Here is a 27,060-nt window from a genome sequence, read left to right on the forward strand (position 1 = left end):
CCTAAATTTTAAACATGAACACTTCTTAATAGTTCACTCGATCCTTACGAAATATTTTGTGCAAAACAAATCACATGATACATAGTTATTCAGAGAACAAAACAAGTTTGATCAGTGAAGAACCCAGAGGAAAAGGTGATGAAACAATGTGAGTTTGATATACCTCAATCATCATTTCAAGTGCATTCTCTGCATAAATTCTCCTTTTCCTCCGCGAAGTACTCAACTTCTTGAATAATTGAGAGAATGAAGTCACAGTTTGTACAATACATAAATCAGACCTTTCAGTCCAACTTGCCCATGCTGATCAGGTATCCCAAATTAATCTACTCCCATTTGCCAGCATTTGTTCCATATCCATCTTAGACCATAAGACATAGGAGTGGAAGTAAGGCCATTCGGCCCATCTAGTCCACTCCGCCATTCAATCATGGCTGATGGGCATTTCAACTCCATTTACCAGCGTTCTCCCCGTAGCCCTTAATTCCTCGAGGCAACAAGAATCTATCAATCTTAAACCCTTTCTACTATCAGGTTATTTTACTTTATCAGCACTTGAAATATTGACTTTTTTTCTCCTAACATTGGTGAATAAAACATAACTTCATTCATCCAAATTAATTTTGTAATCTTTCACAAAGCAACAAGTGAGAACAACATATAGCTGAGTGCAAACCAAAATACTGCAGCTGCAGGATATCTGGGAACACTCTAAAGGTGAGGCACTGATACTTTGTTGTAACCTGCAGTCTGGCCAAATTGCTGCAAATGCTGTTCAATTTTATCTGCAAACTATTGAATAACATCCTCCTTGCACAATAATGAGGCAGCATTTTGGGATGCCATTTTTAAAATATATTATTATGAAAGTTACTCACAATTAAGAGTGATCACTTGCTACTGTCTGAATAACACAGTACGAAAAGGAATTAACAGTAAAAAACACAATAACCCAAATTCAGAGTCACTAATTCATTGATGTTGCATGGGTCCAGCATTTACAAGTAATCAATTTTTAAAAATAAATACAGATATATTTACTAACTATATTGGAGTACACTCAAGTTTCTTACTGAACAGTGACAAGATTGGCCAGAGTCCGCATGGATTTAAGAGAGGGGAATCATACTTAGCAAATCTACTGAAAGAATCTGCAGTGTCGAATATTAAAGTAAGAAATAGCAGGACATTTAGAAAAGCTTATCATTAAACATGGTAGACTGGGTTTTGTGAAAGAGAAACTATATTGACAAATTTGCGACAGTTCATTGAGGATATAACTAGCAGGGCTGATAAAGGACAATCCAATGATGTTCGGTGTTTGGAATTTAAAAATGCAAATGATAAGGTGCTACATCAAAGTTAATTGCACAATTGAGGAGCTCATGGTATCGGGGTAATGTATTAGCATGGATTGAGAATTGGTCAACCACACTGGCTGTTGCTGAGTCCTCACTTGCAGTGCTGTATACAGTATTAGCTCCCATATTTAATAAAGGATAAACCAACATCGGAGACCATTCAAAAAAGAGTCACTTAGCTGCTTCGAGCATGAAAGGGTTGACCTATCAAGAATAGATAAGCAGGTGTGATCTCATGGAAACAAGATTCTGAGGAGCTTGATAGGGTAGATGTTGACTAGATCTTCCAGCACCAGTGAAGTCTCAAACCAGGGGACATTACAGAGGGGAACATTCATTTTAGAAAAAGTCAAGAATTTTTTCTCTCAGTGAATGGATAGAATTTTCTCACCCAAATGTTGGTGGAAGTTAAATGTGGGAGGGGAATGGTTGGCTTACTCTTCGGAGGGTTGTTCTGGCTTGTTGGGCTGAAGGGCCTGTTTCCACACAGTAGGGAATCTGTGATTCTATCTCAAATTATTTTAAAAGGAGGACAGATAGATTTTTTAAATATTGAGCAGTTGAGGGCTATGCAGATCAAGTCTAAAAGAGGTGTTGAGGTCTGGGTTGGCCCAGCCATGATCTGACAGAATGGGGGAACAAGCTGAAAGGGATGAATTGCCTACTCCTGCTCCGATTCCTCGAGGCTCCGTTTCATGTTTTTTTTTTGTCTCCAAAGAAGAGTGTGATACAATGTGCTAAAGATTTTAGATGTTGTGAAAATGGGGTGTTTATGTACTGATTCAGATGGCATTGATTCATCAGTCACAATTATACAGTCATGAGTAGGAAGGCAATGCCCTCCATGAATAAAGGAAATCTACTGGAGAGCTCACGCAAAGGGAATTCTTACCCTCAGTAAACTCTAAACCCACCCTACCTCTTGCAAAAATGCCATCCCGTTTCCAAATTCCTCCGCCTCCGACATAGGACACCATAGAACACACCAGAGGGCCTCTTTCTTTAGAGACTACAATTTCCCTTCCCTCGTGGTTAAAGATGGCCTCCAACACATCTTGTCCACACCCCACCCCTCCAACTCTAACAAAGACAGAACACCCCTGGGGCTCACCTTCCACCCTATAAACCTTCGCATAAACCAAATCATCCACCTCCAAAAAGACCCCACCACCAGGGATATATTTCCCTCCCCACCCCTTCCCGCCTTCCGCAAAGTCCTTTCCCTCCTTGACTACCTGGTCAGGTCCACACCCCCTACAACCCACCCTCGCATCCTGGCACTTTCCCCTTCCACCACAGGAACTGTAAAACCTGTGCCCACACCTCCTCCCTCATATCTATCCAAGGCCCTAAAGGAGCCTTCCACATCCATCAAAATTTTACCTGCACATCCATTAATTTCATTTATTGTATCCGTTGCTCCCGATGTGGTCTCCTCTACACTGGGGTGACTGGGGGCGCTTCCTTTAAGTTTAGATTAGATTACTTACAGTGTGGAAACAGGCCCTTCCGCCCAACAAGTCCACACTGACCCGCCGAAGCGCCACCTACCCATACCCCTACATTTACCCCTTACTTAACACTACGGGCAATTTAGCATGGCCAATTCACCTGACCCGCACATCTTTGTGACTGTGGGAGGAAACCGGAGCACCCGGAGGAAACCCACGCAGACACGGGGAGAACGTGCAAACTCCACACAGTCAGTCACCTGAGGCGGGAATTGAACCCAGGTCCCTGGCGCTGTGAGGCAGCAGTGTTAACCACTGTGCCACCGTGCCGCCCTCTGCCACCGTGCCGCCGTTCCTAGCAGAGCGCTTTAGGGAACATCTCCGGGACACCCCCACCAATCCACCACACTGCCCTGTGGCCCAACATTTCAACTCCCCCTCCCACTCTGCTGCGGACATGGAGGTCCTGGGCCTCCTTCACCGTCGCTCCCTCACCACCAGATGCCTGGAGGAAGAACGCTTCATCTTCCGCCTCAGAACACTTCAACCCCAGGGCATCAATGTGGACTTCAACAGTTTCCTCATTTCCCCTTCCCCCACCTCTCCTTAGTTCAAACTTCCAGCTCAGCACTGTCCCCATGACTTGTCCGGCCTTGCCCTACCTGCCTGTCTTCTTTCCCACCTGTCCACTCCACCCTCTCCTCCCTGACCTGTCACCTTCATCCTCTCCCCCACTCACCCATTGGACTCTATGCTACTTTCTCCCCACCCTCCTCTCGCTTATCTCTCCACGCTTCAGGCTCACTGCCTTTATTCCTGATGATGGGCTTTTTCTCTGCCCTTTGGATGCTGCATGAACTGCTGTGCTCTTCCAGCACCACTGACCCAGAATCTGGGTTCCAGCATCTGCAGTCATTGTTGTTACCTCCCATCACATGACCCAACATCTCAGCACAAGCAGGACACACTGCGCATGCTCCAACCAGCAGTGACCCCACCCCCGGGTGATTGATGTCAGCAACGGACCAATGGAAGGACGGTGGGCGGAGCTGGAGGACCGAGCGGGCGGTTAGTCCTACAACCAATCACAGTGAATGAAGGGCGGAGCTAATATGGACCATGTGATCACCCTCGCGCGCGGCGCAGAGTCGCTGTGATGTATGCTCGGGAAGTTATGGAGAGAAAGGATACGGTAAGGAAAGAAATAAACAGGGAAACGGGAGAGAAGCTGTGTTGCTATGGGCGGAGAGGTTTTACAAACAAGCTGTGCACTTCGGAAAACACAAATGTGAACGTCCCAATCCCGTGTTTGCAGTAAATGGGGAATTGCCTCAGCGGCTGCAGGGCTGAGTGAGCGCCGCCATCTTTATTCGGGACAATGATTCACTGGACACGGGCTCCCTCAGGACCACTTTGTCAATATGTAGCTTCCTCAGTCTCCAACCATGGGTATATTTTTGGTTTGTAAATGAGTTTTTCAGTGCGGCCCAGCCCCTGACCACGTGCTGCTCTATTATCAGATTTTTTTCTTGAATATTTTTGACAGTCAAGAATTCTTTTTCCCAATAAGCAAGTGTATTTTTCTTCAATTTCTGACTATCAAATTCTGCACCGTTTTCATTCCCTGTAATTCATTTTGTACTCCCTGAAACATCAACTGTGTATCCCCTTCCACAGATCCCAGTGATTAATGCCAAAGCCCTGTTGCCTGGGGAGAGGGTGATGTTTGACTTTCTTGTACAGCTGCAGTTTGTGTGGTGAAGGTGCTCCCACAATGTGGTTGGGTAAGAGACATTACAGATTATTCATTATAGCAACAGTGATTTGAAGATAATGTGCAAATCAAGAACAGTTTGTAGTTTTATTATCATGCTTTCATAAATATATTATTGAGAACTTTAGATATGAGGCTAGAGATGGAGATATTTGGTGACCAAAATCATTGCCAAAAAGTAGGATTTGAGGGATGTCTTAAAAGTGGAAAGCAGACATGCGAGGTTTTGTCTGCAAATTCCAGACCATGTTGCTTTAGCAACTGTTGAATCAGCCACACAGTTGAAATAATGAATTAACAAATCATTGGGAGTCTTGAAGAAAATGGGTTGTTGAGGTCTCAAAGGATGTGTGGTGCAGGGAGCTAGGGATGATCACAGCCAGGAATTATATGAAGAGTGAGTTTTCTAAATTGTTGTTGCTTATGAATAGGAGCCTTTTGGCAGATGAACATGTTTTGGGAGAAGTGAGCACATGGGTGACATTTTTCAATTTTTCTTGAGATAACAGAGAGGTTGAATTTGGGAGGCTGGCCAGGAGTGTGTTTGGATAATTAAGTCTGGAGATAACACACGATGGATGAGAGTTTCAGTATATGAGCTGAGATGAGGGTGGAATCAGCAAGAAATAGTGGTCTTGGAGTGGGACTGGGTTGTCACCCTCACCTCACCTCTGGGATTAAGCTGGTTGTCAGGTTGTGAATCAGGGCGGTAATACAATCGGGAGCTGAGTGGCCCTGGTGGAGCCTGAAACGTGTGTCACTCAGCTGGCTGTTGCTGAGTACCTGCTGCTTGGTCGTCCTGCTAATGACTACTTCCACCACTTCACTGCTGATCGAGTTGGACTGATGGAGGGAAATTGCCTGGATTGGATTTGCCCTGTGTTAGGGTGGGGATAGCTGTGGTGCTTCCTGCAACTAGTTGTTTAATTGTCCATTACCATTCACAACGGGTGTGTGGCAGAACTGCAGAGCTCTGATCTAATCCATTGGATGTGGGATCACTTAGCTCTGTTGCTTGCTGCTGATGCTGTTTGATTATGCAGATAGTCCTGCTTGGTAGCTTCACTAGGTTGGCCCTTCATTTTTAGGTATGCCTGGTGCTGCTCTTGGCATCCCCTCCTTTACTGCCCAATGTGATGGGTGAGTGCAGGATGTACAAACCCATGAGATTACAGATTGTGTTGGAGTACAGTTCTGCTGCTGTAATCCCACAGTGCCTCAGAGCTATCCAGTTTGAGTTCCTACATCTGTCCCATTTAGCACGGTGATAGTACCACTCAACACAACGGAGGTTTTTCTCAACTCTATGGCGAGGCTTTGTCTCCAAAAGGACTGTGGGATGGTCGCTCTTACTGATACTGTCATGGACGGATGTATCTGCAGCTGGTAGATTCATAACGATAAGATGTAGTATCTTTTCCCTCACCATCTGCTGCAAACCCCATTTGAACAGTTATGTCCTTGAGGACTGAGACAGCTCAGTCTGAGCTACTCCATCAGCTACTGAGTTAGACTCACCTTCCCAGAAGTCCTTCGCTCCTACCTCGCACCTCTAATGTTCCATGTCTTTTTTTCTAGCTTCCACATCCTTCTCCAGTGAGAGTTTGGAGAACTGAATAGTGAGAACTTGAAAAGTGTCTGTTACAGAGGAGGAGTTTCAGGATGTCTTAAATTGCATCAAGGTGGATAAAGCCTTGGGACCTGATCAGGTGTATTCCAGAAATTTGTGGGAAGCTCGGGAAGTGATTGCTGGGCCCCTTCCTGACATATTGGTATTATCGTTCGTGACAGGTGAGGTGCTGGAAGACGGGTGCCATTCTTTTTTTTAAATAAAGGTGGTAACAAAAGGCCAAGGAACACGAGAACAGTGAGCCTGAAGTCAGTGGCAGGCAAGTTGTTGGAAGGGATTCTGAGGGACAGGATTTACATGTATTTGGAAAGACAAGGAATGATTAGAGAGTCAGCATGGCTTTGTGCGTGGGTAATTGTCGCTCTAACCTGATTGAGTTTTTTTTTCCTAAGAAGTGCTAGGAAGATTAATGAAGCCAGACTGTGGACATTGTACATATGGGCATTGAACAAGGTTCCACAGAGCAGACTGGTTAGCAAGGTTAGATAACATGGAATGCAGGGAGAACTATCCATTTGGATACAAAACAGGCTTGAAGGTAGGAGACAGTGGGTTGGTGATGAAGGGTTGCTTTGTGGACTGGAATCTCTGAAAAGCAGTGTGCTGCAGGAATGGCTATTGGGTCCTTAAATAAATGACTTCGATGTGAATATATGAGGTCGGTTTACAGAAAATACAAAATTGTAGATGTAGAGGTCAGTGAAGAAGGTTAGTTTAGAATACAACAGGATCTTGATCAGATGGACCATTCGAGCGAGGAATGGCAGATGAAGTTCAATTTAGACAAATGTGAGCTGCTGCATTTTGGTAAGGCAAATCAGGACAGGACTTAATGTATTTAATGGTAAGTTCCTGGGGAGTGTTGCTGAAAAAAGAGGTACATTGTTCCTTGAATGTCGAGTTGCAGGGCGGCAGGTAGTGAAGGTGGTGTTTGGTATGCTTATATTTATTGGTCAATGCATTGAATACAAAAGCTGGGACGTCATATTGTGGCTGGACAGGACATTTGACAATGAGAACCTTTTTCCACGTATGGAGTCAGCTATTACGAGGGGGCATAGCTTTTAATTAAGGGGAGGTAGGTATAGGACAGATGTTAGGGGTAGATTCTTTACTCAGCAAGTCGTGAGTTCATGGAATGCCCTGCCAGTAGTAGTGGTGGACTCTCCCTTTTTATGGGCATTTAAACGGGCATTGGATAGGCAAATGGAGGATAGTGGGCTCGTGTTGGTTAGGTGGGCTTGGGTTGGGGCAACATCGAGGGCCAAAGGGCCTGTTATGCGCTGTATTTTTCTACGTTCCTTGTTCTATGATAAAACCATTTCAGGAATGACGTTTTCAGTTCGAATTTTCCTATTTTGAGAAGGATGTTGTGAAACTTGAAATGGTTCAGACAAGATTTACAAAGATTTGCTACAGTTGGAGGATTCGGGCTACACAGAGAGGCTAATAGGCTGGGGTTAATTTCCTTTGAGAATCAAACAATGAGAGGTGACGTTTGGAAGATTTATAAAATCACGAGGGGCGTGGATATGGTGAACAGCTGGGGTTTTTTTTCCCCAGGTTAGGTGAGTCCAAAACAAGACCACGTGGGTTTAAGTTGAGAGGGCAAAGATGTAAAAGGGATCAAAGGGGCAACGTTTTCAAGCTGAGTGTGGTGTGTGAATGGAATGAGCTGCCAGATGAAGTAGTGGAGACTGATACAATTACAACATTTAAAAGGCATCCGATTGGGTACGTGATTAGGAAGGGTTGTGAGGAATTCAGACCAATAGCTGGCAAGTGGGACTCCGTTAGTTCAGGATTCCTAGTTGGCATGGGCGAATTGGTCCATTGTTTCTGAGCTGTACATCTCAGCACAGATAACTTTTGGATCTGAGATGGTTAAGCAGTGATTTCGACAAGGGAGAGATTTGTTTCCAAGATATTTATTTTGAAGAGAGGGAAATTGTTAACAATGTCATAATATTAGCAACTACTTTAAGTTAAATGGAAAATAATGTGAATATGTGACCTATATTTTACTGAGGACATTCTGAGCATCTGGAACAGTCTGAACAGCGGGTGGACACAGATTCAGCAGGTGTTCTCAAACAGATTTGCAATTTTACTTTTTACGGTAAGACTGGGGAGCTGTGGGTAAATGCGAGGGGAGTTGGGACAGATCTGCAGCATATGCAGAGGGAGAGTGTACAGCCCAAATGGGCTGAATAGCCCCCAGCCCCTGTGCTCTGTGATACTCCCCCATTCACTGTGAAGTATGAATCTCATCCCAAGGCAGAGAGAGCGAGGAGCCCACCACTCACCTCACAATGGGGGATGGCTTGATTGATGGCAGCTCCAGACCAATAGGAGGAGAGTCTGTGCGGTCCTGCAGCCAATGGGAGTGAATGAGGGGTGTGGCCAGCAAGACGACACCTGTCCATGAGCTGTGCAGGTGCAGTGTCACTGGGTGGGGGTGGGGAGAGACAGCAGGGACTGGGACAGAGGCTGTTGGACCTGAATTGCAAATTCCCAGTAAATTAAAACCAAAAGAACTGCGGATGCTGTAAATCAGAAACAACAGCCAGGCGGTTCTGGAGAAGCTCAGCAGGTCTGGCAGCATCTGTGATGAGAAATCAGAGTTCAAGTTTCAGATCCGGTGTCCCATCCTCACAGCTGATGTTACTGTGAGAACAAATGTTGGTTTATATGCAGAAGGTAGGGTTTAGGGGAGGATGTAAGGAATAAAGGATAGGTAGGGATAGAGCGAGAAGAACGGTTGGATGAAGGAGTAGATAACGATCTGGCTGGGGGAGGGTGACTAGCTGCTAATGGAGACTATTAGTGGCAAACCATAGGTAGTGTGTAATGGCAGGCTGTGAGAGCAAGGCCTAGTGTGTGGGGTAGGGGGCTAGGACATGGGTCTGTTAAGCTATGGTTAACCACTAACTGTCTCCGTTGTAAGCTGTTCCCCACATACATCACTCCACGATTGGAGCTGCAGATGGGCGGCACAGTGGTTAGCACTGTTACATCACAGCGCCAGAGACCCGCTTTCAATTCCCACTTCAGGTAACTGTCTGTGTGGAGTTTGCACTTTCTCCCCGTGTCTGTGTGGGTTTCATCCGGGTGCTCCGGTTTCCTCCCACAGTCCAAAAGTGTGCAGATTAGGTGAATTGGCCATGCTAAATTGCCTGTAGTGTTAGATGTAGGGGATTGGGTCTGGGTTGGTGTGGGCTTGTTGGGCCAAAGGGCCTGTTTCCACACTGTAAGTAATCTAATCTAAAAAAAAACCTCTTGAATATCTTTCGTAACCCCCTCTGTCCTCCTGAAATACGTATCTTAAAGTTGTTATCTTTAATCAATGTTTCCAGCATTCGTGAAACACTTTAGGAGAATTGTCAGTGTGAAAGGCTCCATACAATGCAGGTCATTGTTGTTAATGTCTGACATCAGGAGAAACAGGAATGAACCCTCACTCTTATACCTCTTATAAGAAGATGGGGATGGGACTGGAAGACCAGGCAGTGCCTGTCGGTCCTCCAACCAATCGGAGTGAATGAGGGGCGTGGCTATAAGCAACCACGTGATCAGCTTCACTGGCAGCACAGTGTGTGTTGTGACCAAGGCATTGGGAATGTGTGAAGGTGCAGGGCACCAGGGTTAAGGAAAGACATAGTGACCAGGAAGAGAAGGAAATTTTAATGGAACGGGCTGAGACATTTTACAGAACTTAGTGCACATCGGAAAACACAAATTTGAAAATCCCAGGACCGTGTTTGTGGCAAACGGGAAAATGCTTCAAATGGTGAATGGTGCGAGTGAGCACCGCCACCTTTATTGGGGGCAGTGATTCATGGGACATGTGTGTGGCAGCCAACTTTGTGAGGGGCAAGCTGCAGGGGGACACATGCGCAGCTTTGCCTGGCAGGGAGTGATAGGGCAGGATTTACAGAGTGTCAGAGTCAGGGTGTTTCCAATGTCAGAGTGTGATGCTGGAAAAGCACAGCCGGTCAAGCAGCAGCCAATCGGTGGGAAGGAAGATGGACAAGAAGGTGGTGCCGAGTTGGAAGGCAGGATCTGGGATAAGGTGGGGGGAGTGGAAATGAGGTAACTGGTGAAATCCACATTGATCCCATGTGGTTGGAGGATCCGAACACAGAAGATGAAGCGTTCTTCCTCCAGGCATCAGCTGCCTGGGATTTGGCGGTGGAGGTGGCCCAGGACCTGCATGTTCTTGGTGGAGCGGGAAGGGGAGTTAAAGTCTTGGGAAACAGGGTGTTTGGGTTGTTCAGTGTTTTACTGTTACTTTCACAGACCTTTTGTAAGTTAATTTTCCTCTGCTGCCCAACCCCTGACAACGTGCTGCTCTCTAAACACACTGAATTTTCCACAATCACTTTGCCAGTGAATAATTCCTTTCTACAACAAAAGAGTGCATTTTCCTTCCATTTCTGACCATCAAATTCTGCAACATTTTCATTCCCTGTAATGCATTTAGCACTCCCTGAAATATCAACTGTGTTTCTCCTTCCACAGATCCCAGTGATTAATGCCAAAGCCCCATTGCCTGTGGAGAGGGTGATGTTTGACTTCCTGTACAGCTGCAATTTGTGTGGTGAAGGTGCTGCCACAATGTGGTTGGGTAAGAGATGTTACAGATTATTCACTCAGCGACAGAGAAAAGTTGAAAATGGATGTGCAAAAAAACAACAGTTTGTATTTTTATCATTTTTATAATTTCACAGAAATACTATTGATAATTTCTGACGTTAGGCAACAGATGGGTATATTAGGTCAGGTGATCAAAAGAATTGCCAAATAAGCAGGTTTTCGGGAATACCTTAAAGGAGAAAAACAGATATGAAAGGGTTAGGATAGGAATTCCAGACCGTGTTGCCTTGGCAACAGTAGAAACAGCCAATCCGGTGAAGCGATGAATAAACACATCGTTGGGAGTCTGAAAGAAAATGAGTTGTTGAGGTCTCACAGGTTGTGTGGTGCAGGGAGACAGGGATGTTCACAGCCAGGAATTACATCAAGGGTGAGAATTTTAAGTTGCTTGTAAACGGGAGCCTTTTGTTGGATCAACAACTTATAGAGCAAGTGAGCAATTGGGCAGTAGAGTTTTAGATATTCTTGAGATTATATGTAAGTTGAATGTGGGAGGCTGGCCAGGAGTGTGTTTGGGTAATGAAGTCTGGAGATAACACAGGGATGGACAAGTATTTCAGTAAATTAGCTGAGACTAGGGTGGGGTTGGGTGATCTCACGAATGTAGAATTAGCAGCTTTGGAGTCAGGCTCCTCCTCCTCATCACTCCACCTCATCAATTCACAGATATTGTTCCTTGTTGTGTCTGTCTTTTCTGGTTATGTCCTGCTCACCCATTCTGCTACTAACTAATATTTTACTTCAAGGTTGTTGTAAAATCCTTCTCCATCTCCACTCTCCCTTTGCTTTCTGAAGTCCTTGTATTTGGTGTCCCTCAAGGATCTATCCTTGGTCCCTCCAGTTTCTCACCTACATATTGCCAGGAGGTGACATCGTCCAAAAGCACTGTTAGGTTTCACATGTACACTGACAATGTCCAGCTCTACCTCCCCACCATCCCTCTCCATTACTCCACTGTTATTCTGTTATCAAACTGATAACCATGCCCCCACTACTCGATTAGCTGCAATTTCCTCCAATGAAACATTGCAATGGTTAAACCCATTGCCTTCAGTTGCTGTTACAAATTCCTTTCCCTTACTGCTGAGAATCTCTCTCTCACTGGGAACTGAGACAGAGCTACACTCTTCACAATATTGCTCTCCTATTCTGACCCCAAGGTGACCTTCTGATCAGACATCTACACAATCACAAGCACCAGGAATTCCAATCTGTAAAATGTTGCTTGTCTCCCCCTCACCCCAGCTCCATTGCTACTGAAACCCCTTACCCGTGTTGGGGTTGCATTAAAGTTGACAAAACTAAAACAGAACCCTTGATTTTGCGACTGACCCAGAGTCTGGTTCTCGGTTCCCTCATGCTGGGACACATCCTGTCAGTCTTTACCTTGTCAAACTCCTTAGGAAGCCGATATGTTTGAAAGAGTTCACTTCTCATTCTTCCCAAATTGAGTGAGTAGAGTCCTGACTTCTTCATCCTTTTCTTCAAAGAGAATCCCTTCAAATCAAGGATCATCCCAGTCAATCTTCTCTGCATGCCTCCGATGAAGTGGTGTATTAACGTAAATAAAGGGACCAAAACTCCTCTCATTTCTCCAGATGTGGTCTCCCTCGCACTATATAAAGTTGTTCTCAGGTATAGACTTCAAACTCTTCTCCTGCAAATCCCTTGAAATCAGGTGCAATATTCCATTCCCCTTCCTGAAGACCTGGTGTAACTTTGTGCTAGCTTGCTTTGTTTCCTGCACATTTACCCCTTGCTCCCTTTGTGGTGCAGCTTTCTACAGTTTCCACCAAGTAAATATTTCTCTGTTCTTTTTATTATCTCCTCCAAAATGAACAACTTCACATTTTCCCAAGTGATACTCCATTTGCCAACTTGTTGCACACTTCTCCAATGAATCCCTCTGTGTAAACTGTTTATAATCCTTTTGGAACTTTACTGTTATGCCTTTCCTAGGAGCTTTTCCCCATCATTCTTCTAAACTTTTCCTGGGAACACTGGGCAGTGGGAAGCATGCATAGTTCCTGTCTTTTAAGGGATACTCTATGGAAGTCTGGGAGGACCTTACTGCCTATTTGGTCAGAATGGTGACAACTTGTCCATTGACCTGCATGAGCCTTTCACACACACACCTCCTCCTACCCCCCCCACCCCACCCCATGTCGTCTTGATGAGGCACAGCGGCAGCACGGAAGGAAAGAAGAAGCAGCAAATCCTGCTCTCCACATCTCACTAACACTTGGAAAATTCTCTCCCATGTGTCAAAGATCTGCCCTGTTTAGTCACATGAAGTCCCAAGATGGAAACTGATAGAAACCCACGTAGGTTTCCCCCTGAACTGACTGCTGACCTCCACAAAGGGTAATGTGTCCAGTCATCCTGGGCCAGGAGGAGGGGATGGTGAGAGTTTCTAACCTGATCTGACAGTGGCGGATTTTATAAACCTGTATTACAGGTGGACATTCAGATGGTAACCTCAGTCATTGTAACACCAAACTCTGACAGAATTACTCAATTCATCAGGACCTGGATATTTGCATTTAGTTGTGAGTATTGTGTTCCAGCTCATTCCTATTTGATGCATAGAAGTTGTCCTTTGAATCAAACCATCCTGTCAATAGATCTCCCCCAAGCCTTCCATATATGTCTTGTCAACAGTTTATGATGAGCTGATGAGTGTAAGGTTGATTATTCTAACGTATAATTTCTGTAAACCCCTCTGTCACAGTGCACCCACAATTTCCTCTGCTACAAGGAGAACAATCTCAGTTTCTCCAAACCCCTGATTCCCCAATGTCTGTTTGCTCCCTATAAGGCCCACATCAGGATTGTGTTGGAACATTCTCCACTTGCCTGCATCAGTGCAGCCCCAACAATATTAAAGTAAGTGAACATCCTCCAGGACAAAGCACTGTGCCTGAGTGGTGTCCCATCCCCCCCCTTCAGCATTCCCTCTCCCCACCCCCGGGGTACAGTGGCATCACTGTGTAAAAGGGAAAGGCAGCATTGTCCTCCCAGACCATAGGGCTGCTCTCTCATTAGGGAGAGATGGCTGGTGGTGGGTTTAACCTGAAAGTTACCAGCCCAGGCAAGGGGAGAGGTTAGAAAGGAGAGTCCATCTATTGTAGATGGATATTCTTGATATGTACCATTAACACCCATGTCCCTGCAACTAAAATCCCACATTCCTTGTACCATCCTGGTAGATCTCCTGTGCCCCCTCTCAGGGACCCTGCCATCCTTCCCAATGTGTGGGCGACCTCTGGTTTGCACAGACCCAGCTGCTCTGTGTTCCTGTGGGTGATGTCGTCATAGAACAACAGTTGCACTAAACCTCAAACTTTGGGCGGCACGGTGGCACAGTGGTTAGCACTGCTGCCTCACAGCGCCAGAGACCCGGGTTCAATTCCAGACTCAGGCGACTGACTGTGTGGAGTTTGCACGTTCTCCCCGTGTCTGCGTGGGTTTCCTCCGGGTGCTCCGGTTTCCTCCCAAAGTCCAAAGATGTGCGGGTCAGGTGAATTGGCCATGCTAAATTGCCCGTAGTGTTAGGTAAGGGGTAAATGTAGGGGTATGGGTGGGTTACGCTTCGGCGGGTCGGCGTGGACTTGTTGGGCCGAAGGGCCTGTTTCCACACTGTAAGTAATCTAATCTAATCTCACTGTCTGTCAGGATGGGAGACACAGAAATCCCGAAAATATTTGAGATGCATTTAGTGTGCATTTGTGATGCCATGATAGATTAGACTTTTCCACAAGTACTTGAAAATAGATCAGGATAGTTCGGTGGCAGTTTTCTTTCTCACAGATGGATCACCAGAGACTTTTTCTGTTCTGTATACAGCTGAGATGTTTATTATAGGAATATGACAGCCTCCATTGGACATCAGGTCAGAAAAGGTGATACTAGAATAGATGACACATGGTTGGTCGATGTTTTTGGGAGGTAAGTGAGACGGAGAGTTTTAAGATGAAATTCAGAAGCTCAGCTCAGGAATCAGAAAGGGCCATCATCAAGTGAGAAATAAAAATCGGGCGTCCTGGAGACTGGAAATAAAGAAAGGCATAAAGAGCAAATTTTTGAGAGAGGGGAGGGGATTAGAGATAGGGAGGATAATGAATTTGGAGGACATGAAAGTTGGAAAGTATTGAGGATGGAGGATGTTACAGAGATAGAGATATTTGTGATAGATTTTTTTGGGTTTTGAGTCTGGAGAGGAATTATTGAGATAAGGAAGAGTTGTAAGGCTGGATGAGGTGGCATTGACAGGGAGAGTTCCGAGCACACAGGAATTTACAGAGGTAGCGAGCGTTAGAGTCATAAAGTTATACAGCACTGGCACAGACCCTGTGGTCCAACCAGTCCGTGTTGACCATAATTTTGGACTGAACTAATCGCATCTGCCTCCACTTGGTCCAAATCCATCCTAGCGTTTCCTATCGATATACGGGTCCACATGTTTTTTCCTCTTAGAATCCCATTCCACTACTCTTTAACTCTACATTTAACCCTGACTAATTCACTCAACCTAATCATCCCTGAACACTATGGGCAATTTAGCACGGCCAGTTCACCTACACTGTATATCTGTGGTTTGTGGGAAGAAAGGGGAGCACCTGGAGGAACACACGCTGACATGGGGAGGAATATCCAAACTCCACATGGACAGCCACCCAATGCAGGAATTGAACCTGTGTCCCTGGTGCTGTGAGGCAGCTCTGCTAGCCATTGAGCCACTGTGCCACCCTGAAATTGTAATTGTATTCACAGCTACCACGTCCTCTGCAAGTTTATTCCACACGTGAACTACTCTCTATGCAAAAACAAACAATAAAATCCCAAATGTCGTTTTAAAGCTTTCCTCCTCTCACTTTAAAATGTATGCACCCAGTCTTGAAGCGCATCCCTCCTGGAAAGGGCATCTATTGTTCACATAACCTATACTCTTCAGGATTTTATAAATCTCTAATAAGATCACCCCTCAGCCTCCTACGCTCCAGTGAAAGAAGTCCCAGCCTATCCAGACTCTGCTTAAAATTCAAACCATCCATTCCCATTAACCTACTGGTAAAACTCTTCTAAACCCGCTCCAGTTTAATGATATCCTTCCCATGACAGCACAACCAGAACTGGGCACAGTATTCCAGAAGAGGCCTCACAAACATCCTGTAAAACCTCAACATCACTTCTGGAGGGAGAGACAAAACGAGTATTTGGCATCAGTGTTTACTGTGGTGAAGGACATGGGAGTTATAGAATGTCGGGAAATAGATGGTGACATCTTGAAAAATGTCCATATTACACAGAAGGTGGTACTGGATACCTTGAAACGCATAAAGGTGAATAAATACCCAGGATTTGATCAGGTGTACCCTCAAGTTCTGTAGGAAGCTAGGGAAGTGATTGCTGGGCCCCTTGCTGAGATTTTTGTATTATTGATAGTCACAACTGAGGAGCCAGGAGACTGGGGGTTGGTTAATATGATGATACTGTTTAAGGAAGGCGGTTTGGACAAGCCCAGGAGCTACAGACGCGTGACCCTGACGTCGGTGCTAGACAAGTTGTTGGAGGGAACCCTGAGGGCCAGGATTTACATGTATTTAGAAAAGCAAGGACAGATCAAGATTGATGAAATTGATGTGCTGGAAATTTTGGAAAACATTAAGAATGATAAGTCCCCATGGCCAGACCAGATTTATCCTCGGCTGCTCCAGGAAGCGAGAAAGGAGGTTGCTAAGCCGCTGGCGAGGATATTTGCCTCCTCACTCTACAGGAGTCGTACCGGAGAATTAGAAGGAGGCGAATGTTATTCCTCTCCATGAAGGGAAATAGGGAAATTGGTGGCAATTACAGACCAGTCAGTCTTGCATCTGTTGTCAGCAAAGTTGTGGAAATAATTCTGAGGGATAGAATTTATGACAATTTGTCAAAGCATAGTGTGATTATTGAGTTCTTTGAGGAGGTGTCAAGACAGGTAAGCGATTGTAGAGCAGTGGATGTGTTATAAATGGATTTCAGCAAGGCATTTGTTAGGGTTCCCCGTGGTAGGCACATCCATAAAGTCAGGAAGGATGGGACACAGGGAGATTTGGCTATCCGGATTCAGAATTGGCTTGCTGACAGAAGGCAGAGAGTGATTGTAGATGGAAAGTATTCTGTCTGGAGGACAGTGTTGAGTGGGGTCCCGCAGAGCTCTGTTCTTGGGTCTCTGTAGGATTTATAAATGACTTGGATGAGGAGGTTGATGGTTGGCTTAGTAAATTTGCCGATGACGCAAAGATTGGAAGTGTCGTCGATAATATAGAGGGCTACTGCAGGCTGCAGCGTGACATAGACAGGATGCAGAGCTGGGCTGAGAAATGGCAGATGGAGTTCAATCTGGATAAATGGGAACTTGAATGCTGAATACAGGATTAAAGAAAGGATTCTTGGCAGTGTGGAGGAACGGATGGATCTGGATGTGCGAGTACATAAATCCCTCAAACTTGCCAAACAAGTGGATAGGGTTGTTAACAAAGCAAATGTTTTTTTGGCTTTCATTATCAGGGGGATAGAGTTTCAGAGCCATCAGGTTTTTCTACAGCTCTACAAGTCCCAGGTGAGACCACACTTGGAATTTTGTGTCCAGTCCTGGTCTCATTACTATAGGAAATGTACAGAGGCTTTGGAGAGGGTGCAATCAAGGTTTACTAGCATGCTTCCTGGACTGGAAGGCTTCCTGTATGAAGAAAGTTTGAATAAGCTCGGACTTTTCTCTCTGGAGAAAAAGAGGAAGAGAGGAGACCTGATAGAGGTGTACAGAGACTTTTCCCCAGGCAGGATTGACTTGTTTGAGAAGTCATACTATGAAGATATTAGGAGGAAGGTATAAAGGACGCGTCCGAGGTAGGTTTTTTTACACAGAGTTGTGAATGCATGGAATGTGTTACCAGTGGTGGTGGTGGAAGCGAAGTCATTGGGGACAAGACATGCACATGGATAGCAGTGAGTTGAGGGGTGCGTAGGTTAAGTTACTATGTTTTACATTAGGATTAAATCTCGGTATAACATCGTGGACGTAAGGGCCTGTTCTGTGCTGTACTTGTCTATGTTCTATGATTAGGGATAGACGGCATGGCTTTGTGTGTGGGAAATCACGTATCTCGTACTTGATTAAGTTGATTTTGAAGAATTAACACAGAGGATTGATGAGGTCAGAGTGGTAGATGTGATCTCTATGGACTTCAGTAAGGCGTTTGGTAAGGTTCCCCATGGGAGACTGGATAGCAAGGTGAGATCTCACAGAATACCGGGAGAACTAGCCATTTGGATACAGAACTGGCTCAAAGTTAGAAGACAGAGAGTGGTGGTGGAAGACTGTTTTTTTGGACTGGAGGCCTGTGATCAGTATAGTGCCACAAGGATCGGTGCTAGGCCCTCTGCTTTTTGTCATTTATATCAATGATGTGGATGTGAACATAGGAGGTATAGTTACTAAGTTGGCAGATGAAACCAAAATTGTCGGCGTAGTGGACAATGGAGTATGTTACATCGGATTACAATGGGATCTTGAGCAGATGGGCAAATGGGCTGAGAAGTGGCAGATGGAGTTTAATTTAGATAAATGTAAGGTGCTGCATTTTGGAAAAGCAAAGCTTAGCAGGACTGATACACATAATGGTCAGGTCATGGGGAGTGTTGCTGAACAAAGAGACCTTGCAGTGCAGATTCATAATTCCTCGAAAGTAGAGGCGCAGGTAGATAGTGCACTTGAAGAAGTGTTGAGATGGTCACACGAAGCACTACTGATGCTGCCTGACCTGAACACAATGACCAGGATGGATAAGATGTGGGCATTGCTGGAAGTCCGAGTCTATACAATGCGGACCTGGGGAAGTGCAGCAGGTCAGGCAGTATCAGAGGAGCAGGAAAGTTGATGCTTTGGGTCGGGACCCTTTGTCAGTCCTGATGAACAGTCCTGACCTAGAACGTCAGCTTTCCAACCCCATCGTATTCATGCTGGTCATCAAACACCTATTTATTCTCGTCCCACGTTCTGGCACTCAGCGTGTAATCGATATTGTAGTGCTTGGTGTGATCATCCCAACACTACTTCAAGGCTGTAATGTTCCTGCGTCTGTCACCATTTCCGGTGCTGCCTGACCCGCTGAGGATCTCCAGCACTTTTTGTTTTTATTGTGGATTTTCCACCATTTTGCTGAGGCACTTCGAGTCAGAGTTATCCAGCACGGAAACAGGCCCTTCAGTCCAACTCGTCCATGTCGACCAGATATCCTAACCTGATCCAGCGCCATTTGGGAGAGTTGGCCTATATCACACATGAACACTTTCTATTCATGTACCTCTCCAGACGCCTTTTAAATTTAATTTGGCCTGTGTTCATCATTCCTATAGCATCTCATTCCATACGCTCACCAACCTCTGAGTGAACTGTTTGGCCCTCAGGTCCATTTGAAACCTTTCCCCTCTCACCTAAAACTCAATGTCCTGTAGTTTTGAACTCCCCGACACTGGGTGGAAACAAAGGCCATGGCTATTCACCCTGTCTGTGCTTCTCCGTAAGGTAACCCGTCATCTCTGACGCTCTGGGGAAAAAGACCCAGCTTATTCAGCCTTTCCCTTTAACTCCACAGTCCTAACAATAACCTTGCAGATATTTTCTGAAACCCTCCTCAAGTTTTATAAAACAGAGTCACAGAGATGTACAGAATGGAAACAGACCCTCTGTCCGAATCGTCCATGCCAACCAACTCATTTATACATGTACCAAGCAAGTTGTTGTAGGGTCCCCTTGAAGTCTTTCCCCTCTCACGTCAAACCTATACCCTCTACTTTTGGACTCCCCTAACGTGGGAATAAAGAAACTGACTAGTCACCCTCTTGTTGCTCCTCACAATTCTATAAAGTTGCATAATGCCATCCCACAGCATCTCCTGCTCCAGGGAAAATAGCCTTAACCCCCCCCCACCCCGCCCCCCCATGGTTCAAATGTTCCAATACTGGGAACGCCCTTGTGAAGCTTTGCTGAACTTGTTCAGGTTTCCCAACACCTTTCCTGGAGCAGGGAGACCAGAATGGAAAGCAGTCTAGGAATTCCAAAAGTGGCTGAGCTAATATACTGTACAACCAAACCATGATCTCCCAACTCCTATCCTCAATGCACTGCCCAATAAAAGCTAGCATACCAAACACCACCTTCACCGACCTGTCTACCTTCAACCCCACTTTCAAGAAATTATCAACCCACGCTGCACTGTGCTTTTGTTATGGCACACTTCCCAGGAACTTGTCATTATGTGGTTGAGTCCTATTGTGGTAACATTTTTTTCCGAAATCAGGGAGAACAGAATTGAATGTAGTATTCTAAAACTGGCCTCACCAATGCCCAGTACAGCCACAACTGTAGCTAACTCCTATAGTCAGTGACAAAATCCCTACAGTGTGGAAGCAGACCATTCAGCCCATGAGACTATGCCAACCATCTGAACTTGTGTATTTCCCCTATCCATGCCCCTCATGATTTTGCAAACCTCGATCAGGTCACCCATCAGTCTCTGATGCTCCAGGGAACACAGCCTCAGATTAGACTTACAGTGTGGAAACAGGCCCTTCGGCCCAACAAGTCCACACCGACCCGCCGAAGCGAAACCCACCCATACCCCTACATTTACCCCTTACCTAACACTACGGGCAATTTAGCATGGCCAATTCACCTGACCCGCACATCTTTGGACTGTGGGAGGAAACCGGAGCACCCGGAGGAAACTCACGCAGACACGGGGAGAACGTGCAAACTCCACACAGTCAGTCGCCTGAGTCGGGAATTGAACCCGGGTCTCTGGCGCTGTGAGGCAGCAGTGCTAACCACTGTGCCACCGTGCCGCCCACAGCCTATTCAACTTCTCCCGGTAGCTCAAATCCTCCAGTCCTGGCAACATCCTTGAAATTCTTTTCTGACCCCTTTCAAGTTTCACAATATTGTTTTGATAGGAAGGAAACCAGAATTGGACGTATTATTCCAACAGTGGGCTAAGCAATGTCCCGTGCAGCTGCAATATGGTCTCCTGACTCCTGTACTCAATGCTCTGACCAATAAGGGAAATCATACCAAACGCTGCCTTCATTATTCTATCTACCTGCGACTCCACTTTCAAGAAGCTATGAATCTGCCCTCCGAGGTGTCTTTGTTCAGCAATGCTCCCGAGGACCTTATCATTAAGTGTATAAGTCCCTACTGCAGCACCTCACATTTTTCTAAATTAAGCTCCTCAGCCCATCCACCCATCTGATCAAGTTCCCATTGTACTCTGAGGTAATCTTTTTCACTGTCCACTACACCTCCAATGTTGGTGTGATTTGCAAATTTACTAATCATACTTCCTATGTTCGCATCCCAGTCATTTATATAAATGACGAAAAGTAGTGGATCAAACGGTGATCATTGTGACACTCCACTGGTCACAGGTCTCAAGTCTTCAAAGCAACCCTCCACCACTCTGTCTTCTACCTTTGAGTCAGTTCTGTATCCAAATGACTGGTTTCCTCTGTATTCCATGAGATCTAACCTTGCTAACCAGTCTCCCGTGAGGAGCCTTGCGGAACACCTTACTGAAGTCCACGTAGAACATGTACACCGCTCTGCCCTCATCAATCCTTTGTTACTTCTTCAAAAGACATTCTTCCCTTTGGAAAACGTAACAGTTACAGCACCGGAGTAATCAGCCCACCATGTCTATGTGGATCATGATGCCATTCCAAACTAATTCCATCTGCCTGTACATGATCCATATCCCTGCCACCCCATGCCTGCTTGTGTCTGCCCAAATGCCTCAAACATGTTGATTGTTTTGGCTTTTACCATCTCCCAGGAGAGTACATTCTAGTCAACTACCACCTTCTGCTTAAGAAACTTGCCTGACATATCTCCCTTTAAACCTGCACAGATATTGTTGGAAATGCCCAACAGATCATGCAGCATCTGTGAAGAAAAATCAGTTAATATTTCGGGACTGGTCCCCCTTCCTCAGAAACGTTAACTCTAATTTCTCTTCACAGATGCTGCTGGACCTGCTGAGCTTTTTCAGAAACTTCTGTTTCTCTTCCTGGTTTACAGCATCTGCTGTTGTTCTGGTTTTCATTTCCTTTAAACTGCCCACTCTCCTCTTAAATGTGTGGCTCTAGACTTTGTCACTTCCACCTTGGAGAAGAGATTCACATTATTCACTCTGTGCCTCTCGGGTTACCCCGCAGCTACTGACTTGCCAAAGATAAAAATCCAAGTTTTCCCAACCTCTCCCAATCCAGATAACATCCTGGTAAACCTGTTTTCACCTTCCCCAAAGCCTCCAAATCCCCTTGAAGTCTTTCCCCTCTCATGTTAAACCTATGCTCTCTACTCTTTTATCCCAGGGTATGGGAATCTAAAAGAAACCATGACTAGTCACCCTTTCATTGTTCCTCATAATTTTATCAAGTTCTACAATGCCACCTCAAGCGTCCAGTGCTCCAGGGAAAATAGCCTCAGCCTATTAAACCTCTCCCTATGGTTCTAATGTTCCAATACTGGCAGCACCCTTGTAAATCTTGTCTGAATTCTTTCAAGTTTCCCAACATCCATCCTATAGCAGAGAGACTGGAATTGAAAGCAGTATGGAAATTCCAAAAGCGGCCGAGCCAATAAACTCCCAACTCCTATACTCAATGCACTGCCCAGTAACAGCTAGCATTACACACACCACCTTCGCCGACCTGTCTACCTTCAACCACACTTTCAAGGAGCTATATCCCCACATTGCATGGTCTGTTTATTCGTCAACATTTCCCAGGAACTTGTCATTGAGGTTGAGTTTATTGTGGTAACATCTTTGTGAAATCAGGGAGACTAGAATTGAATGTAGTATTCTAAAATTGTCCTCACCAATGCCCTATACAGCCTCAACAAGACCTCCTAATCCCTATACTCCGTGACAGACTCCTCACAGTGTGAAAACAGGCTATTCGGCCCATGAGACCATACCAATCAACGGAACAGCATCCCAACCTAACCACGTAACCTCTCGTTTCCCACAGTCAATCCACCTTACCTGCAAGACTTTGGATTGAGAGAGGAAACCAGAGCACCCAGAGGAAGGCCACGCAGACACACACTGGGAGAATGTGCGAACACCACACAGACAGTGGAATTGAACCCAGTGCATTTATTAATCAGTGCCCTGACCAATAATGGTCACTATCCCAAATGTCAACAAATGATCTCCCTGGAACTCTACTTTGCAGGAACTATGTAGTTATTCTGAGCCCTTCAGAGGGATTGAAGGGGATGGAGAGAAAACAGCAACAGGGTTGAATTTTGTTCTGTAACAATTCTCTCCATCTTTCCCCTCTCTGCCTGTCTCTCCTGTCTGTTTGTTCCCCCCGTCTCCCCCTCTCTGGCTGTCCCCCATCTGTCTGTCTGCCCCCTCCCCGCGCCTGTCCCCATTGCTTCCTCTGTCCCCACTGTCTGTTCCCCATCTCTCTCTCTCCCCCCTTCTCTGTGCCACCCCTGCCTATCCTGCCAGCCTCTCTGTCTCCCCACCCTCTGCCACCCCATCCCTGCCTTCCGTCATCTCCCTATTCCCTAGGTCTGTACTCCCCCATCACAGGGAAAAGACGTTGTCTATTTAACCTACCCATGCCCGGTGTGATTTTATAAATCTCTAGAAGGTCACCCCTCAGCCTCCGACACTCCAGGTAAAACTCCTGGCAACATCCCTGTAATTCTTTTCTGACCATTTCAAGTTTGAGAACATCCTTCTGATCGGAAGACCAGAATTGCATGGAATATTCCAAAAGTTGCCTGACCAATGTCCTGTACAGCCACAATATGACCTCCCAACTCCTATACTAAACACTGACCAATAAAGGCAAGCAGACCAACTGCCACCTTCACTATCTTATCTACCTGCGACTTTACTTTCAAGGAACTATGAAGCTGCAGAACAAGGTCTCTTTGTTTAGCAGCACTCCCGAGGAACTTACTATTAACTGTATACGTCCTGCTAAGGTTTGCTTTTCCAAAATGCAGCACCTCACATTTTTTTCTAAACTGAACTCCTCGGCCCATTTGCCCATGTGATCCAGATGCCTTTTACTCTGAAGTAATCTTTTTCACTGTCCACTCCAACTCCAATTTTGGTGTCATCTGCAAACTTACTAACATATCCTCTTATGTTCACATCCAAGTCAATAATATAAATGACAAAAAGTAGTGGATCCAGCACCGAACCTTGTGACACTCCACTGGTCACAGGCCTCCAGCCTGAAAAACACCCCTCAACCACCATCCTTCTCCTTCGACCTTTGAGCCAGATCTGTATCCAAATGGCTACTTCTCTCTGTATTCCATGAAATCTAACCTTGCTAACCAATCTCCCATCGGGAACCTTGTCAAACGCCTGACTGAAGGCCATGTAGATCATGACTACTGCTCTGCCCTCATCAATCCTTTTTGTTACTGCTTCAAAAAAACTAACACAAGTTCATGAGATGTGATGTCTCGCACACAAAGCTGTTAATAGTATACAGGACTTAACTCTGTACACTGGGGTCTGTGTCACCCGGTTATGGGTGTTAATGTTCTGGATAAAGTTCACGTACACCAGCTTTGTGTTAGTGACTGTGTGTTGAGTCTTGTTAACATCACCAACACAGGTGGGTTCCTTTGGAAAGGCAGTCCCTATATCCCTAACCCTACCCCCCACCCCCCCAATCTGCTCTGTCTCCTCCATCCCCACCGTAGACAGTAAGTGGGATGAACTCATGTAGTTTCCATGCGAGTGATATTGAGAACATCTTCCCTTCTTTCCACTAGCCCACCAAGAAATGGTGGTAGTGTCCTTGCCTCTGGACCAGGAGGATCGGGTTCAGAGTTGAGTAACAGCAGCTTTGAAGAGGCTGATTATTAAACGTGCCCAAGCCACCAGGCCACACTGTCTCCCAGCTGTCCCTGCCTGAGCCACCAAATAGAACCTTCCTGTAGTTTCTCTCCTGTCAGACCCTCCCATTGCTCAGTTTGTCCAGGATCCCCTCCTGCTGCTACACTGCTCCTGTCCCTCACTGACCTGTCCATCCCCCGTGTCCCTCCTCGTTCATTCATTGTTTACGATCGCATTGTCCCAGTCCTCCAGCCCAGCCCCCTTCACCCTATTGGGCAGCTGCTGCTGTCAATCACCCAGGCTCCTGTGTGATCTGGAGCATGTGCAGTACGAGGGGAGACCAGTGCACAGGCGCGGTGCTGGCCAATTGGCCACAGGGCGGGTCAGTGCCAGGGAGGGAGGCTGTGGATGTGTGGGATTAATCTATCATTGGCTGCTCCCTATCTTCCTCCTCTGGGAACAGGACCCGGGGAATAGCCCCTCTCTGGTATCCTGACGAGTGGTCAAATGGGGGAGGATTTTGCAGAAAGTTATCAGAACACATTTTGTGAAAATTCAGGATTGTTATGGAAAGGGACAAGGATGGGCCTGCAATGCGAGTTCTAATTTGGTTCATTTCAGTTCAACCAGATATGATTTTGCCAGTGTGCAGGATGCAGTGTGTGCAGGATGGTTCTCATCAGAGGGTGGAGGTGGGGAATATAAATGAGAGGTTCCAGATTGATTTTTCCCCAATGTGCTTCCGACCAGGAAGGAAACCCGGGGACCTGGTGGGAGGATTCACCAACACCCGGGAGGCTCTGAGTCAGAATCATTGATTTGGTTCTTAGTCTGCAGACAAGAGCTAGGTAACTGAATTCAAGGAGAGGAGAGAGATTGTGAAAACTGGGTGTGGAGGGAAGGAGTGAGGAGATTGGTTTGGTCTTCAATAGACAGAAATTGGGGAACAAGAAAACTACAAATTAATACTATCATTATCTTATAAAGTTCCATCCTGTATTAACAGTGATGAGTTGTTTTCTCTGTTGTAGGGTACTGAAAGGGTGGATTTGTGGATGAGAAATTCAAATTGAGCTTTATGTTCAGACCCGATGGTTACTGGATCCGTGCCGATCTGGATACCATTGGCATTTTCATCCGGAAGGAAAGGTGTGTATTCTGTCCGTGGACAATATTTCAAACATCAGTGCGTCTGGAAAAATTACTGCGACACAGCCAAGTCCATGTTAGCAAAGTTTGTAGCTTTGAATGGAGGCTGTTTATCAGGATTATCTCCATGGCAACGGCAGTTTAAAAAGTCAAGTTCAATTCAGCACATTGTTTTCACATCGCACCCCTACCCCACACCCCCGTGGCTCACTTCAGTACCTGACAGGCACTTCAGTTTCAGTGGGATTGTCTGTCAGGATTCTGATGTGGAGGAGACGGTGTTGGAGTGGGGCGGACAAATTTATAAATCTCACAACACCAGATTATAGTCCAAAAGGGTTTTTTTGGAAGCACAAGCTTTCTGAGCACGGCGTAATTTTTAACTTTATCAGGTCTATCTCTATGATGACAGACTTCTTCAGTTAAGTACTTCAATAATTAGTGGGCGGCACGGTGGCACAGTGGTTAGCACTGCTGCTTCACACCGCCAGAGAGCTGGGTTCAATTCCCGCCTCTGGCGACTCTGTGTGTTAGGTGAAGGGGTCAATGTAGGAGAATGTTTCTGGGTGCGTTATGCTTCGGCGGGTCGGTGTGGACTTGTTGGGCCGAAGGGCCTGTTTCCATACTGTAAGTTTTCTAATTACAGAGGCCACATATTCCCCTCTAGCAGTATCAACTGCTATTCTGGCCTTCGGGTTAGCTACTCGTCACTTTTTATCCCCAATCCCAACTAGCTTTCTGTTGATGTTTAAAGTTCTTTCTAATCTCCTAGTTTCTCGCTGATCATTGCCAATTTGTATGCCTTCTATTACAATTTGATAGACTCCCTTATTTCCTTAGCCACCCATGGCGGATTACTCCTTTTCCTACAGTCCTTCCTTTTCACTGATATATACTTTTGCTCAGCACTTTGAAAAATTGCTTTGATATTTCTCCACTGGCCGTCAACTACCCAATGGTAAACTGTTTGCTTCCAGTCTACATTAGCCAACTCCTGTCTCATCCATTTGTAGTCTCCTTTGTTTAAGCACAGGATCTTGAGACTGGATTTAATCTTCCCGTTTTCCATCTGTATTCTAAATTGATCCATACTTGTCACAAGTCCTTTATCAGATTACAAGGT

At 45.7% G+C, this 27,060-nt stretch overlaps 1 long non-coding RNA gene across 4 annotated transcripts in view; it reads left to right on the top strand.

The window, feature by feature from the left end:
• Window positions 1-3,941: 3,941 nt before the first annotated feature.
• Window positions 3,942-27,060, top strand: part of LOC132822433 (uncharacterized) — a 32,875-nt gene continuing 9,756 nt past the window's right edge. For 2 of the 4 annotated variants that reach the window (XR_009645444.1, XR_009645442.1), the window contains exons 1-3: window positions 3,955-4,004; window positions 10,738-10,843; window positions 25,820-25,937. This is a non-coding gene — a long non-coding RNA (uncharacterized LOC132822433). Of the gene's footprint in view, window positions 4,005-4,493; window positions 4,597-6,164; window positions 6,378-10,737; window positions 10,844-25,819; window positions 25,938-27,060 lie in introns of those variants that run through there. The other 2 variants (XR_009645443.1, XR_009645445.1) reach the window with 2 other exon arrangements.

The sequence above is a fragment of the Hemiscyllium ocellatum genome, chromosome 14 (assembly GCF_020745735.1).
Source record: "Hemiscyllium ocellatum isolate sHemOce1 chromosome 14, sHemOce1.pat.X.cur, whole genome shotgun sequence".
Lineage (NCBI taxonomy): Eukaryota > Metazoa > Chordata > Chondrichthyes > Orectolobiformes > Hemiscylliidae > Hemiscyllium > Hemiscyllium ocellatum.